General features: G+C 38.2%; 1 long non-coding RNA gene across 1 annotated transcript in view; it reads left to right on the top strand.

The window, feature by feature from the left end:
- The first annotated feature begins 8,743 nt into the window (after window positions 1-8,743).
- LOC109264635 (uncharacterized) overlaps window positions 8,744-19,435 on the top strand; it is a 29,768-nt gene continuing 19,076 nt past the window's right edge. Inside the window, exons 1-3 of the long non-coding RNA XR_002078814.2 lie at window positions 8,744-9,832; window positions 9,946-10,090; window positions 13,342-13,483. This is a non-coding gene — a long non-coding RNA (uncharacterized LOC109264635). The remainder of the gene's footprint in view (window positions 9,833-9,945; window positions 10,091-13,341; window positions 13,484-19,435) is intronic.

Genomic DNA, 19,435 nt, shown 5'->3' with positions numbered 1-19,435 from the left:
AAATATTTAACTTCGATGTAAATTTTTTTCCTATAGTTTCTGGCTTTGGTGTCAAGTTAAGAAAGTCATGTTCCACCCTTATATCAGAAGTGTTTTCTCATAATTTTTTTTTACATTTTTTACATTTATGAATGCATTTTATCTAACTGGAATTTAATGTGTGAAATTTGACTTTTCCTTAAAGTGGCTGGCCAGTTGTCCCAAATTATTTAGTGAATAACAAATCTTTCCCTTGTGACTTGAAATGCCACATTTATTTTACTCTGAATTCTCATAATACTTGAGTGTTTCTGGAATTTTCTGTCCTGCTCCTTGGCAGTGTGTCTTTTCCTATATCAGGACCATCCATGTTGTTCTTGTGGCGGTTACTACTATTACTGCTGAATACAATGGGCATGCATATATCTCCTTAATTTTTTTCAATTTGAGTTTTTGTTGTGAGCTGCTATTTTAAATGTGGTAGTTTTCTCACTTGTTATGGTTGGTATGTGAAAAGAGCAATTGCATCTTTGTATCTTTATTTTGAAACTAGCTATCTTCCTGATTCTCTTAACAGTTCCAAAAATTTTGCAATTTGTTTTCCAGGAGTCACACGTATAAAATACTAATACTTTTGCATTCTCCCTTCAGATATGCATGCTTCACTTCATTTGCTTGATTAATTGCATTTTCTTCGATGTTGAGAACAGTATTAAATAATTGTACTGATCTAAGATATTCTTACCTTATTTCTGACTTTAAAGGAAATACTTCCCATTATTTAGCCACTAAGCATAACGCTGGCTTTAGAGTTACATTGTGTATTGGGTTTTTTGTTTGTTTGTTTTTTAAATGTTTATTTTTGAGAGAGAGAGAGAGAGACAGAGACAGAGACAGAGTGTGAGCAGGGGAGGGGCAGAGAGAGAGGGAGACACAGAATCCGAAACAGGCTCCAGACTTCTAGCTGTCAGCACAGAGCCCGATGCGGGGCTGGAACCCACGAACTGTGAGATCGTGACCTGAGCCAAAGTCGGACATTCAACTGACTGAGCCACCCAGGCGCCCCAGGCTGTATTGTTTTTTTTAACATTCAGTCAATATCCATTTAATCCTACATCCAGCTTTTCAAAAAAATCTTAAATAGATTTGGAATCTGACATGTTTTGGGTAGCTAAGCAAGAATAATATGGGAGTTTATTTAGTAATGTCAAATGGCTCTTGCAGTCTAGAATGAATTGCACTTACTTCATGATCTGTTATCCTTTCAGTATTTCATTCAGTTCTATCTCCTAATGTTTTGTCTAGGATGGCTTTGATCAACACAAGTGAGTTTGGTTAGTAGCTTTCTTCTTGTTAAGGTTTGACAATAATGCCATGTTGCTTCTAACACGTATTTGGAATGTATCTTTTTTCTTTAAACTGTTTCAGGGCTCAGTAGAGAAGTTTATTCCATCTAGTTTTTAAAGATTTGCTCACATGATTATACCAGGTGACTTAAAAAAAAAAAAAAAAAAGCTTTTTCATTTTCTTCTGACTTCGGTTTCAAGGTAAGAAGGACTTTCCAATTTAATGTTATTAAAAGTGTTTGGTCACACTTTTGTATTACCTGTTAAAAAGTTCTATCTATAGTTAATTTTGTGCTTGTTCTTCTTGAAATAGATATCATATTTTGGGTTAAATACTAATTAAATATTTTATGAATATTTTGGTAAAGAATGTATTTTTCAAGCAGCTCAACAAGTCTCGCAACAACAACAACAACAACAACAAATATTTGGCTGAGTTGGCCATACCTGAGTTAAATTTTAACCGATGACAGTTACTCTAATGTCACAGTTGAATATTATTGTCTAAGAATTGCCCTATGTATGCCAGGCTCAAAAAAAACTTTTCCTCCTTAGGGAAATTATTTTAAAAAAAATTTTTAATGTTTATTTATTTTTGATGAAGAGAGAGCACAAGCAGGGGAGAGGCAGAGAGAGAGAGAGAGGGACAGAGAATCTCAAGTGGGCTCTGTGCTGACAGCAGAGCCCAGTGTAGGGCTCAAATCCATGAACCACAAGATCATGACCTGAGCTGAAGTTAGATGCTGAAGATTAAGCAGATTAAGGGGCGCCTGGGTGGCTCAGTTGGTTAAATGCCTGACTTCGGCTCACGTCATGATCTCGCGGTTCATGAGTTCGAGCCCCGCATCGGGCTCCGTGCTGGCAGCTCGGAGCCTGGAGCCTGCTTCGGATTCTGTGTCTCCCTCTCTCTCTGGCCCTTCCTTTCTCTCTCTCTCAAAAATAAATAAACATTAGAAAATTTTTTTTAAAGATTAACAGATTAAGACTAAAATGAATGCTGGGCAGGCAAAAGGAACAAAAGAATACAAAAAACTGATTCCACTTCAGTTTTCACACTTGGCATTTGAAAAGCACAGGGAGGACATTATGGAGACCACTGTGGTTCCTCTTGTCTCCCATCTGTTCCTCTTCCACAGCTACTCCCACATCTTATCCTCAAATTCTCAGAAGATTCTTCTTCCGGTCCTAGACCACACACCTCTTACTCTTCAACTTCAACTTCACCTCTTTCCTTCCAAATCTACATCACAAAATCTCCAAGCATCATTAGGCAAAGCCGGACTCCCTCTGAGGGTGGGAGATAGAGACTAAAAAAGCTGTCAGCAAAGGGGAAATAGTGGGAAAATTCATGCATTAACAATGTAATACTTATGGCAGTGAAAATTTGGAAATGACCTAAACATGAAACAATTGGAAAATGGTTAAATAAATTATGGCATATGTGGTACTGGCTGTATGAACAAGATATAGTCCCTTTGTTCATGAAGTTTATAGTCTAATAGAAATATTTTATAGCCATCAGCAACAAACATGTTTTGGAAATAAATTTAATAATGTGACAAGAAAACTCATGGTATAATTTTGAGTGGAAAACTCCAGGTAAGAAGCTGCATATATAGTAATAAAATCCCAATTTAAAAAACTGATATACGTAAGTCCTTGCATACATATGTGTATGTACATATATATGTGTTTATATCAAACTGTTAAAAGTGATTATCTCTGGATATTATTACAGGCGATTCTTGTTGCCTTTTTTTATACTCTTCTGTATGTTCAAAATGTTAAAGATAAGTATATTTTAATAGTAAATGGGTTTACAAATTATTGTTGTTCTCTCCTTATCATTGCCTATGTTTTCCAAATGTTCATAAAACATATAAGTGGAAAAAAGCAGCAATCAATTCACAGTATTTGATACGACTGTGTACTGAGATACAGAAGTGGCTTCCTGATTTAGTAGACTTTGGCCTCCAGTAGCTCTATAGACCTGAATAATATATCTCTCAGTGTGTGTGTCTGTAATCTATTGTGTATTATATATATTATATTATATTATATTATATTATATTATATTATTAATTATAACAATTATAATATATTATATAATATATATTATATATATAATGCATTCTATATCCAATTAGATTATATATAATGTATCATATATGTAATGTATATATATATAATGTATCATACATACATATATATGTATATGATACATTATATTATATATATATATATATATATATATATATATATATATATCTAATTGGATTTTTACAAGAGTGGAGTATTCCCAAAGCACAAACAATTCGCATGCATATGCTTTCGCGTGCATATATATATATAATGTATTATATATGTAATGTATATAATATAATGTATTATATACATATATATGTATATAATACATTACATATATATTTTATATATATACATATATAATAATATAATATAAATATTTATATAAATATATATATTTTATATTTTATATATATATTTATGTATATATATATAAATATATGTATAAAATCTAATTGGATTTTTACAAGAGTGGAGTATTCCCAAAGCACAAACAATTCGCGTGCATATGCTTTCTTTGACTATGTCACCATGGACTCTAATGAGATCAAGCTTATTTGCCCTTCAAACTACAAGCACTAGAATTTCATCAGATGGCTTTTAAGTAAGCAAATTCATATCCTTAAAATATGGAGATGTAACGATGAATAGCACTGAACAGTTCTGTTCAAATTTATGTAGAAATTTTGCTATGCTTTCCTCTTGCCAGTGTAGAAATCTATAGAGGCATTAAAATGCAATTTACATTATGCTTAAAGAAAGTGACTTTGCCTAATACAATACAAAGCCATTGAATGCTAACCCCATGACATGTACGCCTCCTTGAACCACCAAATACCATTGAGAGGAGCGAGTGAATTATCGTAGGTGATTTTAATTTAGATTACTAAAACATTTCCATAGACATAGAAGTCTGGGTTGATTAAACTTTAAACTTATCTGATTATAGCACTTATTATATTATGGTTGAAGTTACAGGAAAGTACTTCAATTGATTGGATAATTATGAATAAATAGGGAAGGATATGACTTTTAAAATTTGTTTCAATTATTTAAGTGATTGCTATACGAAGGAAATTAAGAAACTGAAATGGTCTTGACACTGTATCAAATTGCCAGACAGAAACTCTGAAGATGAATAACTTCATGGTGTCTATAGTACCATCAATTTAGAAATAGTTACTTTAAGAGATAAAAAGATAAGGATAAAAACATGAAAATTCAACTAATTGAAGTATTTTACCAATTGAATGTTATTGGCAATCTGTTTCTAGCTCATTTCCTCAGTTGATTTCAGAGAAGTCTCCCTACGAAAGTGTCATTAGATATGCTATACAGATCTCAGAAAAAGAACCGTGAACAACATTTTTATTGGTTCATTTGGTCTCAGATTTGTGATTCCCATTGACAGAGGGGATCTTGTGTTATAATTTAAATACTCATAAGATGTTATTCTAAGGAATCTTTTCTTTTGCTGAAGATGGTGGAGGCTGGGAGTAATTGCATAACTGCCCAAGGCCATGTACCTAGAAGTGGGCAGGAGCAAGTCAAAGGCTGCTTCTTAGATAATAAAGCCCAGACTTCCTCTCAGCTCCCAGGATGCAGGCTGCCATGTCCCATTGCATCAGACCTTGACCAATTCAGAGGACTTTTTTCAGGTTCATCAGATCTTTCTTGTCACGTGACTATAGATGACTACATCTCTCATTAGAGCGGTACATTTGTTACATCTGAACCGAAATTGATAAATTATTATTAACCCAAGTCCATAGTTTACATGAGAGTTCACTCTATGTGTTATACATTCTATGGGTTTGACAAATGTGTAATGACATGTATCCACCAATTCAGTGTCCTACAGAATAGTTTCGCTGCTCTAAAAATTCTCAGTGCTCCACCTGTTCACCCCTCCCTCCCCAGGCCCCGGGAAGCCACTGATCACTTTGCTGTCTCCATCGTTTTGCCTTCACCAGAATGTCATATAGCTGGAATCATGCAGTATGCAGCCTTTGAGACTGGCTTTTTTCACTTAACAACATGCACGTAAGGATCTTCCATGTCTTTACAGGGCTTGATAGCTCATTTATTTTTAGCACTGAATAATATTCCACTGTCTGGATGGACCACAGTTTATCCTTTCACCTATGGAAGGACATCTTGGTTGCTTCTAGGTTTGAGCAGTTATGAATAAAGCTGCTATAAACATCCATGTGCAAGTTTTTGTGTGAACAGAACCACACAAAAGTTTTCCATTCCTTTGGGTAAATACCAAAGTGTGCAATTGCTGAATCATTTATAGGGATGTTTTTAGTTTTGTAAGAAACAGCTAAATTGTCTTCCAAAGTGACTGCATCATTTTGCATTACCACTAGCAATGAATGAGAGTACCTGTTGCCCCACATCCTTGCCAGCATTTGGTGTTGTCAGTGTTCTGGATTTTGGCCACTCTAACAGGTGTGTAGTGATACCTCATTGTTGTTTTAATTTGTTTTTCCCTAATGACATATGATGTGGGGCATCATTTCATATGCTTGTTTGTCATTTGTATGTCTTCTTCGACAAGGTGTCTGTTAAGGTCTTTGGCCCATTTTTTAATTGTGTTGTTTGTTTTCTTATTGTGCGCAATCTAATGTAGTTTTTAACCTTTATTAATAAAATCTTTTCCCTTGTTTCTTTTGTAACTCCCACCCCGCCCCCCGCCTTTTCAAATAAATTACTAGATTTGTTTCGCTAATACATTGTGTAAAGTTTCTTGCATTTATGTTCATGAGTGAGGTTCTTGTAACTTTCTTTTCTTGCAATGTTTTTATCAAGCTTTGATAACAAAGTTATTACGTTGGTAATATGGTCATAACATAACAACATGGTCATAAACCATGTTGGATAGTGTTCACTCTTAGTATATCCTTTGGTAATATTGTCCTGTAAAGTCAACTTTCTTGAAACTATGATTTTTTTTTGGTATAGGTTTTTAATTACAGACTCAGACTTTCAAATTGTTGTAGACTGTTCAGATTTATTATTTCTTCTATATCAGTTTTTATAAGATTTATTTTTCTAGGAATTTATCTATTTCATCTCTTCTTTTTTCTTTGGCTAATATCTCTAGGAATTGATAAGTTTTATTAGCTTTTTTTCAGCACACAAGTTTTGGCTTAGTTAATATTTTCTACTGTAAGTATTATTTCTGGTATGTTAATTTCTTCTTTTCATTATCTTACATTTTCTGCTTTATTTTATTTATTTTTAAAGTTTGTTTTGAGAGGGAGAGAGAGCAAGTGTGAGCAGGGGTGGGGCAGAGAGAGAGAGAGAGAGAGAGAAGGAGAGAGAAAATCTCAAGCAGGCTCTACACTGTCAGCACAGAGCCTGATGGGGCAGGGCTTGAGCTCACGAACCATGAGATCATGACCTGAGCCAAAATCAAGAGTCAGTTGCTTAACCGACAAAGCCACCCAGGTGCCCTTCTGCTTTATTTTTATTCGCTATGTTTTTATACTTTCTTGAGATGGATGTTTATCTCACTGATTTATAGTCTTCTTTTCTGATACTTACTCTGAAGTTACAAATCTGTCTCCAGTTGTGTTCTATGAGTTTTGACATGCCATTTTTTGTTCATTGAAGTATAGTTGACACATAATGATACATTAGTTTCAGGTGTACAACAAGTGATTAGACAAGTTTATGCATGATGCTGTGTTCGGCACAAGTGTAGCTACAATGTGGCACCTTACAACACTATACCGTTGACTGTAATCCCTAGGCTGTATCTTACATTCCATGACCAGAAGCCTTACCTCCCACTCCCCTTTGAACATTTGGTCCATCCTCTCACACCCCTGCCCTCTTGCAGCCATTAGTTTGTTCTCTTGTTCCACCCGGTTATGGGTCTGTTTCTGTTTTGTTTGTTTGTTTGTTTGTTTATTTATTTATTTAAATTTATTTATTTATTTTGAGAGACGCAGAGACAGTGTGAGTGGGGAGGGGCAGAGAGAAAGGGAGACGGAGAATCCTGCAGACTCTGTGCTGCCAGCTCAGAGCGCGATTTGGGGCCCAAACCCACGAAACCGTGAGATCATGACCTGAGCGGAAACCCAGAGTCAGAAGCTTAACTGACTGACCCACCCAGGTGGCCTGTCTAGTTTTTAGAGTCCACATGTAAGTAAAATCATATGGTATTTGTCTTTCTCTGTCTGGCTTATTTCACTTAGTATAATACCCTCTAGGTTCATCCATGTCGTCATAAATGGCAAGATCTCATTCTTTCTTATGGCTGAATAATGTTCCATTATATATATATATATATATATATATATATATATACACACATACATACATAATGTTCCATTATATATATATATATATATATATATACATACACACACACACGCACACACACCACATCTTTATCCATTCATCTATTGATGGACACTTTGATTGCTTCTATATCTTGGAATTCTAAGGGACCCTTTTTCCCAACATCTTCCACAGCCAAGGTCAAGAGAGTCATGTATTCCTATTTCCCAAGGGTGAAAATCCTTGGTAGGGGGAGGAGTTTCAGATTAAATTCGAGTCTCTTCCATCTTACCTTGTTTTCACAGATTTGTTTCCAGTCTTCCTTAGGCCTGTGAAATCCTAGGCTCTACACCTCCTGGAGTAATGGTAGGCTAATGTCTGCTTTTGGCTCTTACACAGTTCTTTCCCTACCAACTCAGCCGTGAATTAAAAAGAATTTAAAAAGATTTCATGCAGAATTTTAAGTTTTAGGGCTGTTACAGGAGCAGTTTCTATAAAAGTCTAGTCCGCCATGTTGCTGGCAGAAGTCTCCCCCTTGTCATTCTATAATTTGTGATTCTAAGATGACTTGATTAGTGACTATTATATTATGATTACATTTGTTACACACCAGCCGTTCCCTATCTGCATGTACCTAGGTCTACACGAGTCCACTAGATTTTGAGTAAAAGAAGGGGAAATTCAGCCATTAATCTGGAATTTCAGTACATTATTAACATCAAACATTTAGATAATTATTAGATACGTCATCATTTAGATGTGCCATGTTGTTTAGACACAACGGTTTTTATGTCCTGACTTGCCACTTTTGTTTTAGATTTAAAAATAACTCATCCATTTTGGTTTTGGCTCATCTTGTCCTCTCACTGCTGCTCTATCTTTTGTTTAAAAATACCAACTGCATTTTAAAAATAGGAGGCATTATTTTAGAACTAGAGGTTAGTATAAGAGTACAGTTAAGCTGTGGTGGCATATAATTCTGATTATAATCAATTCCCTTCTTGGCATATTCTCTTGAGGATGGGATGACCTAGCAGAAGGCATTAGTACCACCAGTTACACTGATACACTACTGAAATGTTTATTTTGGAGCATTAGGAAAAAACTTGGAAACCAAAGAGTAATTTACAATTGTTAGGGAGTTCACTGAGCCATTTCGGTTATAATTTATTAATCCCATTTTACCCACAAGGAGTTTTAATCAGATGATTTACCAATGTATTGAGAAGTACCACAAACTAGGAGAAAAATAGAAGCAAACATATTAGTTCTTATGAATAAACCAAGCTTCTTCCTCGAATTTTCTTCAGACAGTTTCTAAATAAAGAGATGTGCCAAGTTTACAGTAGAGGGGCCATTGCATTTATTGTTCCATTGTTCTACAAGTTGAAATCAAATTGAAACATGTTCCGTAATGTCTCTCTGAAGTCAACAAGGCACAATGAGCACTAGAAACAATTTGTTATTGTTCTAAGCTCTCGTTGGTGTCCACAAATAACCTTATGTGAAAATGACACACAACAATAATTCACCTGAAGAGGGTGGTTAGGGTTTGGGGATTGACTTCAGGAATAAAGATAGATTTGGTCCATAATACCTACACCCCACCAGTTGAGCTAGCCCAACACCTCATCTGATGACAATAATAAGAGGAATAATAATTCAACAAGCTGATGTTGCTGTAGTGTTTTATAATTTACAAAGAGGTTTTTATTTACCTTATTCAGATTCTCCCACGAGCCCCTTGAGGTTGACGAGGCCATGATTATAATTTCCTCCTGTCACAAACAAGGAAACCAAGGCTTAGAGAGATTGCACGGCACAGCTGAGACTGAATTTCAAATGTCTTGATTCTCCGCAGAGTGACCTGTCCCCATTCCAATCTGGTCATTTGGCAGGACTCTTGTTGCTGCGGGAGAAGAGTCCAAACAAAACAGAGGATGGATCCTGTCCACATGCCCTTGACATGTTCTGGGACATGATTCCCTGACACTCTCATGTTATGAGTTTCCTGAGGACTCTTCTGTGATGACCTCTGTGTTCTCAACCAATATTGTAAGCATCAATTATTTTGGAATAAAACAAAATAAAATCAACCACATAAAAAAACTTTTATCAGAAAGCATTTGGTGAGTACAATAAAGGGAGGGATTGGAAAAGTGAGAAGTGTGATGCTTTGAGAGTTTTATCTTTGTCTTTTCCTGTTATTAATCAAGTTAATCTTGTTTCCTTGCTTCTCAAGGTACAGAGTTTGCTGGAAAATTCCTCATGTTTCATGTCTCCTTTTTTTATCCCATTTTTGATTGACAGTGGATGGAGGTGGTCAATATACCAGAGCGCCATGAAGTGACAAAGAGCATTTCTTGAAGAAACCTCAGCAGAGTGATGTGAGTGTTTGAGAGCTTTTCTTTCACTTGTATGAAGACTATAAGCTACTTTTCTAAGCACTCTCCCAGTTTTGACATGCAGGCTCCTGTCCAAGTGTAGACCAGCTTCCTGAAATATTAACTTAGAAATTGTCCAGTAGAGAGATTCAGAATGGCAATAGAAGACAGCATTCTGAGATTCGTCAGACTGTTGATTTAGCATGTTTGGACCTAAAGTTTCTAGTTTCACTGAATTTTATTGTTGTATTTGGGGGCTTTTCTTTTTTTTTTTTTTTTTTCAATATATGAAATTTATTGTCAAATTGGTTTCCATACAACACCCAGTGCTCATCCCAAAAGGTGCCCTCCTCAATACCCATCACCCACCCTCCCCTCCCTCCCACCCCCCATCAACCCTCAGTTTGTTCTCAATTTTTAAGAGTCTCTTATGCTTTGGCTCTCTCCCACTCTAACCTCTTTTTTTTTTTTTTTTCCTTCCCCTCCTCCATGGGTTTCTGTTAAGTTTCTCAGAATCCACATAAGAGTGAAACCATATGGTATCTGTCTTTCTCTGTATGGCTTATTTCACTTAGCATCACACTCTCCAGTTCCATCCATGTTGCTACAAAGGGCCATATTTCGTTCTTTCTCATTGCCATGTAGTACTCCATTGTGTATATAAACCACAATTTCTTTATCCATTCATCAGTTGATGGACATTTAGGCTCTTTCCATAATTTAGCTATTGTTGAGAGTGCTGCTATAAACATTGGGGTACAAGTGGGGCTTTTCTTTTTCAACTGCCATATCCAACCTGTCAGAAGCCCTGTATGGCCCACCATTTCATCATGTGTCTCCCTTTCTCTCTCTGTGATCCCACTATCGTTGCCTCGTCCAGGCTTGTGCACTTCTCAAATACATCAGTCCATCAACTTTCTTACTGGTCTCTCTGCCTCCATTTTGGTCCCCACCCACACTTACTCTTCATGGTGCTATCTGAGTGGGATTGTTATAAAAGATGATTCTAATCATGATGCTCCTTATTTTGACTCTTGCGCTGTTGTCTTATAATTTTAACTAGTTTAGCTCAGAACACTTTCTAGATGTTGACTCTTCCCTCCTCTATAGCCATGTTTTTCACTCAAGTACCCTTTGTGTAGCCAAAAGAAACCACATGCCATTGTCTGAAGGTACCATGGTATCCCAGAGAAGTTACTTTAATCCTCTGTCAGGGATAACCCTACTGCACACCCAGGTGCTGCACTGATTCCAGAAGGTTTGGAAAGTCAAGGATGATGCGGCAGTGCCGGCCTGACAGCTGGCTCAGCTCCTGCCTGCTTGTGCAGAGCGGCTGCCCATGTGATAGGATTCAGGGACAAGCAGCTTCCCTCTTCTCCTTCTCTACATGCCTGCAACTGTGCTGCAAATACAATATTTCCCGGTGATAGTCCTTGTCCCATTAAGATTTTGGCTTCCAATGTCAAATACAACGAAAGTGTAAGTGGTCATAACGATGTTTAAATCCATTCTTTCGAAAACTGAACCAGGGGCACCTGGGTGGCTCAGTTGGTTGAGCGTCCGACTGTGGCTCAGGTCATGAACTCACAGCTTGTGAGTTCAAGCCCCACATCGGGCTTCATGTGGACAGCTCAGAGCCTGGAGCCTGGTTTGGATTCTGTGTCTCCCTCTCTCTGCCCCTCCCCCACTTGTGCTCTGTCTGTCTCTCTCTCAAAAATAAATAAACATTAAAAAAAAATTAAAAACAAAAAAGAAAAGAAAACTGATGCAGAGGCTTCTTTGAAAAAGTTATTTCCCTAGGGGCACCTGGGTGGCTCAGTCAGGTAAGCGTTCGACTCTTGATTTCAGCTCAGGTAATGATCTCACAGTTCTGTGGGTTTGAGTCCCACACTGGGCTCTGCGCTGATGGCATGGAGCCTGCTTGGGATTCTCTCCCTCTCTCTCTGCCCCTTCCCTGCTCGCTCTCTCTCTTTCTTTCAAAAGAAAAAAAAGAAAAAGAAAAAAAAAAGTTGTTTCCCTAAGACCACACAGTGGGCTGGAACCCGGGGGTCTTGGCCTTCAGTTCTGATGCTTCCTATGCCGTGATTCTGCTGCCGGTTAAAGAGGTCATTCTCAGTTCTACGTGTGTAGGATGGCCTGGCATAATGGCTGTGGTGTAGATTCCTGGGCCCTGCCTTCTAGAGCCCTAGAGTTACTAGGTCTCTGTGGACTTGGGAGTCTGCATCTTATGCCATCCCCTGGGGCATTCAGATGCAGGACAGAGATGAAAGGCTAAGCTCATTAGAGTGAAGATAGTTCCTTTCTCAGGGGATTTGTGTCTGTTGGGTAACCTAGGTCTGCCAGTTAGGCTTGTATGAAAGCTAAATATTTGAGAGGGGCAGGGATGTAATCTGCTGCCTTATATATGCTTCTTATATAAAATGTTACTTATTTCTGGGGCCCCTGGGTGGCTCAGTTAGTTAAGCGTCCAACTCTTGTTTTCGGCTTAGTTGATGATCTCACGGTCTCGTGAGTTCAAGCCCTGTGTTGGGCTTTGTGCTGACAGTGTGGAGCCTACTTGGGATTCTCGGTCTCACTGTCTCTGTCTTTCTCAAGATGCATAAATAAATAAAAACTTCTTTAAAAATGTTATTTATTTTTAAAAAGAACAGAATTAGGCTCTTGAAATCTACCCTCTACTTAGAAACAGTAACTGCCATCAGTGGATATAAGAGGAATAACAGACAAATGTGTGGGGGCGATGTGCACTCAGGGTTCATCAATTCTCCGTCTACCACAGGGCCCCGCTGTCATGCATGGCTCTTGGACTTTCACTCAGAGCCAGTCCCAGTTAGTCACAGTATGGGGAACAGTTGTTGGCCACTTTCCAAGCCTCTGTGGTTTGGGCTATTTGTAGCTTGTCCCTCGATTTCCTGGCATTTTGTCCACAAAGTGCATAACAGAAGGGAGTGGCATCTTAATCCTTGGCACAGGTTTTATAACCTTCTACAGAATTTCCCAACACTGTGAAAAAAATGGTTCCACGGTTCCTCTTTCTTCTAACTAAAGGTTTTGTTTTGTTTTAAGGAGACTGGACTGTTTTCTTCTAACTATATAAAACTTTCAAATTAAGTAGAAAACGTTCTTGAAAGCACTATTTATAGACTAGAGGGAGCCCCTTAGGGGCAGGATTTGATACTACTCATCTTGTCCCCTTGGGATCAACACTGAGCACGTGTCTTAGTGAGTCTTAGTGGTGTGGTTTTTCCTTGCAGGGGTGATCATTTGGTTCGATAACACCAAAGGCTGGATGAATTTACCCGGAGAGGACCGTAATGAAAATCTGAAATAACTTTTATAATTTTCAAGTGAGGAAATGAAGGCCAAACATGAGAGGCTACAATAAGAGTATACTGGGTACGTATGAATCCAGGGGGCTCTGGATAGGAAGAAAGAAAATGGGTTACATTTCAAGGCATTTATGATTCTCTGATTAACCAGCCTCCCAGGCTTGCCTCCATGGGGTCCATAGGCCCCTAAGATACTGACACATCACCGGACAGGCTGATTGTAAGATTCTCTGGGGTTTTAAATCCAGGTGATCTCCTAACAGCTTTCTGAGCACTTTCATTTGATCTCCTGTTTGTTTCACAACAGGAGATGTAGAGATATCTATGAGAAGGGGAGGGCCTTTGATTTTGAAGGGCAGCATTCCTGGCCACAGTCATGGCTTACTTCTTTTGAAGAGAGGAGGTTAGGGTTTTAGTAATAGTGGAATCATTTCTCCTTGGCAGAGAAGGAGCTTCATTTCAGTTTAGCCTGCGTCTTAGTGATAATGAGTGTGTGTGTGTGTGTGTGTGTGTGTGTGTGTGTGTGTGTATGTGTGTAGTATATGTATGTATATATATGTATACTAGGTGTATGTTATATGTATATTATATGTATATGTGTATGTGTATGTATATGTATATGTATATGTATATGTATATGTATATGTATATATATGCTAACAGTGTCTGTCTGTCCCTGAAGTTGTGGATGTTTCCTGATTTTATGGCATTAGTGTCTCCTGGCATCTCAGTGGAGGACACCTCACTTTAGATTTCAATCCAATGGAATCTGGACTCTCTCTGATCCCTCAGTGACTCGTCAGGTAAGGACACTGGTGGGGAAGGTGGATTGGAAACCAATGGAGACTTAGATGGGAATCCCTTATTAAGTATGCTAAAAAGATAATTTTTGACGTTCCACTCTTATAACATTTTATCTCTGTATTAAAAGAACAGGGTAAACTAAGTCTGTGATAGCCTTTAACACCTTTTTCCTTTTCCCTCACTTTCCTTCTTATTTAAAATTAAATCTTTCCAGGGACTGGACACTAAGAGCTGACTTATCTGTGCAGTGTCACAGTGTTCCTGGACTGTTCCCCTCTATTTCCTAATCACAGTCCCTCAACTTTCCCAAGGTTTATTCCCACTTAACCCTCTACTCCTTAAAAATAAGGCCTTCCCAGGCTCTTCTTCATAACCTAACAATCCCTTATCTCCCCTTTCTCAACATCCTAGTCTCATTTCCTGCTTGTTTTTTTGTATCACCACTCTGTTAGTTCGATTTGTTTAGCTAGAAATTGAGCTCTCTAAGGATAGGGATTTTTATGTGTTTTGTTTATGTGCTGTGTCCTTAGCACCTTGAAGACTATCTGATGCACAGCAATTGCTGAATAAATGTTTGTTGGATGAATCAAATGTGTGGGGAGGTAAAATACTGAAGTAAAGTACTGCCAGAGCAAAGAAAGAAGAAAAATGTAAACATAAGCTTAGCATCTCCTCTCCTGCTGCCGGCTTCTTAGCACTCCCAGATCCCACATTCTGAGACGTGTGACCAGAGTCTGTGTTAGATAAATAGGTTAAGGACAAAAAGGCAAGGGGCACCAAACTGTGTCTTGTAACCGAGAAACACAGGCTTGGGTCTGGGGATGCAAAACAGCTCAAGGACCCTGGCTCTCCAGCAGTTTGTTCTCTGCTTCTACGGTACTTCTTGGCTTCATTCTTCTGGTGCCCTCACATGGCAGAGAGGACATAGCTGCTGCGAGCTCTAAAATAGTATCTTTAGGGGTACCTGGCTGGCTCAGTCAGTCAAACATGTGACTCTTGATCCTGGGGTTGTGAGTTCAAGCCCCATGTTGGGTGTAGAGCTTAAAATAAGTGAGTAAGTCAGTAAGTAAATAGTACCTTTATAGCTCTCAGTTGGAAAGAACATTTTTCTCACTGTCTGCATATAAAATGCTGGAAAGTAACTCCATTTGGTCTAACTTGGCCAACTCTTCCAACTACGGTCTCTAACCAGTCCAAGCTCCTCTGCTCGCCATATGACAGACCAGTAAGTCAAGAGGCAAGATGTTGGGGCAAGGAAAGCAACTTTATGTGGAAAGCCAGCATACCAAGGAAATGGCAGACTACTGTCCCAAACAACCATGTCCTCTAACAATGAAATTTAACCTTCTTTTATGTCACCAAAAGGGGGAAGCGGGAGAGGGTTGAGTCAATGGGTGATTAATATCTGTAGACATCTGAGGAAAGTCATGTAACTTCTTTGTCCTTGGTCAATTGATCTTTGTGTACAGACATCTGGTCATGTTGTTCCTGTAAATCGTAGACATAGCATAGTCATTTCTGCATGTACTTCCTTATTTCCCCAAGAGAGGTAGGTTTCGGGGTGTGGGGGGAGGGAAGCAGTTTTCACAAATCTTAGCTGTAAGCAAAATTCCTTCAGTGATTAACATGCCTATGTGGAGGGCCCATCAGAAGTTTCTAAGCTGTAGGTCACAGCACCCAGGGAGATAGAAACAATATGGAGTCAGACATGCTAAGCTTCTCCCTGGAACAGATCTAAGCTCTAAGAAAGCAGGAACATTTTTACTTTTGCTCACTGCTGAGTTTTAAGAGCCTAGAATAGTACATGGCACAAAGTAGGTGCTTAATAATTGCTGAAGGGACAAATGAATCACTGTGACAGGAACAGGATGCTGACTGGCAGCTGCACTATCATCAGATGAAATGAGGGAGGTGTTGTTAGCCCTGCCCCCCACCAAAAATATTAAATAGAGCAAGAGAGGACGGGATGCTGGGCAGCTAAACTATTAGGTGACCACCATAGAGTCTAAAAGTCTTTATGATTATTTTTTTCAATCAGAAGTAGTAATTTTCCATTGTAATCTAAGAGTGCCTTTCTGGGAGAGCTTTGAGTGAAGGGGTTAAGGATTAAGATTGACATGAACTGTGGCCATCTTCCACGTGTTAGCATGTTGGGACGAAATGCCATCTTTCTAGTAAAAACTTTTACAGAAATAAGAAGATTAAATGTGTAAAGGGACTGACGGATGGATACATAGGCACACTTAGATCATTTTAGAAATTGGTAAACAATATCACACTTGAATTTTAAAAAATTTAAATGTAGGAAGGAATATATGTAGTGCATTTTCACAGATTAAAAGAAGGAAAAGTCCGGGGCGCCTGGGTGGCTCAGTCAGTTAAGTGTCCGACTTCGGCTCAGGTCATGATCTGGTGGTTCACGAGTTCAAGCCCTACATCGGGCTCTGTGCTGACAGCTCAGAGCCTGGAGCCTGCTTCCGATTCTGTGTCTCCCTCTCTCTCTGACTCTCCCCCCGTTCGTGCTCTGTCTCTCTCTGTCTCAAAAATAAATAAATGTTAAAAAAAATTTTTTTTTAATAAAAGAAGGAAAAGTCCTCTATGGGCAACTCAGCAATATTTCCTAACATTTACATTAGAGATTTAAAAATCTCTAAAATTATTTAAAAACATTTTTTAATGTTTTATTTAATTTTGAGACAGAGTATGAGCAGGAGCAGGGCAGAGAGAGAGGGAGACACAGAATCCAAAGCAGTCTCCAGGCTCCGAACTGTCAGCACAGAGCCGAACGCAGGGCTTGAACTCATGAACCGGGAGATCGTGACTTGAGCCGAAGTTGGACGCCCAACCAACTGAGCCACTTGGGTGGCCCTAAAATTATTTTTATATTCTGGTTAGTGAAAATAGGAGTTTTTTCAAAAATGTCTCCTGAGGAAATAATAACAAATGTGCAAAAAATTATGTAAAGTCACAATTACAGTTACTTATAATAGAAAAAAAAACCCACAACTGCTAAAAAACAGGAATTAGCTAACCTGTGGTATATTCATATATAGAATAAGACCAAAGTCATGTTTTAGAATACAATAACACAGAAAATTATTCCCAGGATACTGTTAATTGAAAAAAGCATGATTGGAGATCATGATGTGGAGCATTATTCCAGTTTTATTTAAATACCTATCATTTGAACAGTGTGGTTCTCTTGACAAAAAGGATTAAATTATTACTGGTGGATTTTATTTTTTTTCTTTGTGCTTTTCTGTGAATTTTGAATTTTTTGTGTGTGAACATGTATTTCTTTTGTAACAACATCGAACACAAAAGACCTTAACATATTTGTAATTTTTCCAACATTCTTTGTATATAGAGCTTAAATAGCTAACCAGTCTTATGAAGTACTCCTGGTTATATTTGACATGCTGAAATTTATACTGAGGCATTTTTTTATTAATTTTTTTCAAAATATAATTTATTGTCAAGTTGGCTAACATACAGCGTGTCGAGTGTGCTCTTGGTTTGGGGGTAGATTCCTGTGGTTCATCGCTTACATACAACACGCAGTGCTCATCCCAACAAGTGCCCTCCTCAATGTATACTGAGGCATTTTAAAATGTATACATCCTGTGGACCTTTTCTTCTTTTTGGCTAGAGGGATTTGGTCCTGCAGCTTTTGTTTCTGCCATAATTGCACATGTTACCACTTTTCAAATGATCTGCACCAAAATTCCCTGCAAGAAGAAAGTGTCTAGGAGTTACTGCAGAGAACCCACAGGAAGCATAAAATGAAACTTTACCTGTAACGGAAGTAGGTAGGAGCGCCTGGTTGGCTCTGTCCATGGAGCATTGGACTCTTGGTCTTGGGGCTGTGAGTTCAAGCCACATGCTGGGTGAAGAGATTACATAAATGTGACAGAAGCCTCGATTTGCTTTCTCTTGTAAAATCTACCACCAATGGGATGCTAGCAAGCACTGTGAAGAGCTCAACTACGGGATCTGTGGATAGAATTAGAACAATGTGGGAGGAATGGACAAGGTAACTTCAAGAGGACTGATTAATGAAAAGAATAGCAGAATGGTGTAAGGCACATGGGAAATCAGAAACATTTCTTGTTTTCATGCAAACAGGCTTGAGGCTGGGAGGTGGGGGCAGACGAAACAAATAGAAGCTGAAGCAAATCCACTTTATTACTTAAGAAAATGTGTTCCTAAATCTGTCTTCACAGGGCTGAAGTGATTCCACAGGTCCAATATGTTTTGTTCTTTCATTCAAGCCCAGAGAAAACACTGGTATCACTACTGATCCATTTTTTTAATGTTTAATTCTTAAAGAAAGTACAACTTTTATTTTCGAGTGTCTCAGTGATGTTCATGGTTCCACATTTGTGTAACAAAAATTGACAGAAAAATATGTTGTTTACCTTGAGAGGAACAAAGCAGTCAGAAAAAATTGTAGAGAAGTGTCAGTCACTCAAGAAAGAATGTAGATTTAAGTAATAGTTGCAACAAAAGTCTTTAAGATTTTAATCATCTTAATTGGCAAGAATATACCATAGTTTCAGCAAGAAAGCCCAAACTTAAGAGAAGATAGATAATTTAAAATAAGTTTCCTACACCCAAAAAACAAATAATCCAGTGAAGAAATGGGCAGAAGACATGAATAGACACGTCTCTAAAGAAGACATCCAGATGGCCAATAGGCACATGTAAAGATGCTCAACGTTGCTCCTCATCAGGGAAATACAAATCAAAACCACACTCAGATACCACCTCATGCCAGTCAGGGTGGCTAAAACGAACAAATCAGGAGACTATAGATGCTGGAGAGGATGTGGAGAAACCGGAACCCTCTTGCACTGTTGGGAATGCAAACTGATACAGCCGCTCTGGAAAACAGTGTGGAGGTTCCTCAAAAAATTAAAAATAGATCTACCCTATGACCCAGCAATAGCACTGCTAGTAATTTACCCAAGGGATACAGGAGTGCTGACGCATAGGGGCACTTGTACCCCAATGTTTATAGCAGCACTCTCAACAATAGCCAAATTATGGAAAGAGCCTAAATGTCCATCAACTGATGAATGGATAAAGAAATTGTGGTTTATATACACAGTGGAATACTACTTGGCAATGAGAAAGAATGAAGTATGGCCTTTTGTAGCAATGTGGATGGAACTGGAGAGTGATATGCTAACTGAAATAAGTCCTACAGAGAAAG

Source organism: Panthera pardus, unplaced genomic scaffold (genome assembly GCF_024362965.1).
Source record: "Panthera pardus isolate Hobbes unplaced genomic scaffold, ASM2436296v1 HiC_scaffold_22, whole genome shotgun sequence".
In the NCBI taxonomy this organism is placed as follows: domain Eukaryota; kingdom Metazoa; phylum Chordata; class Mammalia; order Carnivora; family Felidae; genus Panthera; species Panthera pardus.
Note: the sequence above shows the minus strand (reverse complement) of the source record. Positions and strands in the feature narration are given on the sequence as shown.